The sequence below is a fragment of the Panthera tigris genome, chromosome B4 (genome assembly GCF_018350195.1).
Source record: "Panthera tigris isolate Pti1 chromosome B4, P.tigris_Pti1_mat1.1, whole genome shotgun sequence".
In the NCBI taxonomy this organism is placed as follows: Eukaryota; Metazoa; Chordata; class Mammalia; order Carnivora; family Felidae; genus Panthera; species Panthera tigris.
This window is the reverse complement of record NC_056666.1, coordinates 91,296,211-91,298,188: the sequence shown is the minus strand read 5'-3', so window position 1 is coordinate 91,298,188 and position 1,978 is coordinate 91,296,211. Positions and strand designations below refer to the sequence as shown.

Here is a 1,978-nt window from a genome sequence, read left to right as displayed (position 1 = left end):
GGACTTGCACTCACCTGGGACTTGCACAGATTGCCTCCAGTCTGGATCACTGCATTCCTTTCTACAGTAGTGAGGACAAAACAGAGATTCTCCATAACTAACGGATAAACCTGCCACTTCCCTAGTGAACACCATTCTTCCCACCCTCTAGTCACTCAATGTCTACATTTTAACAGACAGTAACATTTTCTGAAGCTTTTTGGAGGAAAAGGAGAAGAAAGTGGGTTAAGAGTATCACTATACTCCTACAGAATAGCTTCCATTTGATAGGCTATAATTTCTAGAATAAGCTTCTCTCTTGACACTGGAGTTCCTATTGCATCTGCAGAGAAATGTATTATTTGCTGAATCTTTTACAACTTTTTTATTATGAAAAATTTTAAGCATATACCAAAGTGTATAAAAATAGTATAATGAACTACCATCACCAGCTTCAAAACTTGTCAATTCATGGCCAATCTCCTTTCATCTTTACCCTATCCACATCTTCTGTCTTCTGGATTATTTTTACACAAATCCAAGAGTTTATATAACTATATCTATGAGTGTTTTATAATATATCTTTTAAAGATAAGGATTCTTGGGGCACCTGGCTGGCTCAGTCAGTAGAGCAATGCGACTCTTGATCTTGGGGTTGTGAGTTCAGGCTCCATGTTGGGTGTGCATATTAATTAAAAAAAAAATAAAATAAAAAAAAATAAAGAGAAGGATTCTTTCTAAAAAATAACCACAATACCATTATTACACCTAAAATTTAATAAATAGTTCCCTAATACTAGCAAAAACCCAATCTTTGGATTTCTCTGACTGTTCCGTGAGAGATCTGTTGTTTACAATTGCTTTGCTTTGTTCAAATCAGGAGCCAAAATGTATACATTACACATTAATCTGTCTCCAAAGTTTTTGTAACATATGCGTATCCTTTGCTTTTTTGTTTTTCTTGTAATTTATTGAAGAAAGCAGATAATTTTCCCTGTAGAAATTTTCACATTCTGGATTTTACGGATTGCCTTTGTGATATCCTGTCTCCTGGATTTCCTAGACAATTGGCAGTTAGATCTAGAGGCCTTGATAAGAATCTCTTCCACTTTTTTAATGAGAATATTTCACAGTTAGGGTTGTGTGTGTATATGTATATTACTGTGTGTATATGTTATTGTGTATTATATATGTACTGTGTATCTATATTTTTGTGTATATATATTATTATCTATTAACAAACTCAGAGCGTTTATATATTTTACATATATAATACATTTCTATTTTACATATAAACGCTCTGGGTTTATTAATCTTCTCAAGAAAAATCTGCACAATCACCGCAGATAGTCACTGCAGAGTCTTGACTCCTTCTTTTTGCCAATACCAGCAATGGCTTGTGCAGTCCCCCTGACTTTCTTCATTCTGGTCTTGCATTCCTTTGGCTGCTTCCTTGACGCCTTTTTCTTCTCATACAGGCCATGTCTTCCAAGTCTACATCTGGGTTCGTTTTTCATGACATAATCCGAGGGATCACAAATCATGCCAGAGCCAATTGTCTTGCCACCACCACAGTGAGTTCTGGATCCAAATATAAAGATGCCGTCTGGTGTATTCTTATACATTTTGGCTAGCTTTTCCTGAATTTCTGTCGTAGGTACTGTTTGTTACCTTGCTGGGGTGAAGCATGTCAAGGACCGTGTGTTTCTGCTGATGTAGTCGGTTGGTCAGGAACCTTCTGGTCCAGATAGTTACTGTGTCGTCCATGATGGTGGCCAAGCTTCACGATGGTGGAAAAGCGCTGTCGTATAAGGAGACACAGAGTGTGTGGTTGTTTCTCTTTTTGTAATGTTAAACTAGATCCGTGGGTTTTGGTATCGTCAACTTGATCCGTTCTTTATAAAGCTCCCCATTAGTCTTTCACTTAATGGCCTAGAAGCTATTGATGGCCTTTGCCCAGATTCTTTATCTTGTTAGGGATTGCACAGTGGTGATGTTT

The 1,978-nt window shown here is 37.1% G+C and overlaps 1 pseudogene; it reads right to left on the bottom strand.

Moving 5' to 3' along the window:
* Nucleotides 1–1,316: 1,316 nt before the first annotated feature.
* LOC102954171 lies at nucleotides 1,317–1,746 on the bottom strand (annotated as a pseudogene).
* Between the last annotated feature and the right edge of the window lie 232 nt (nucleotides 1,747–1,978).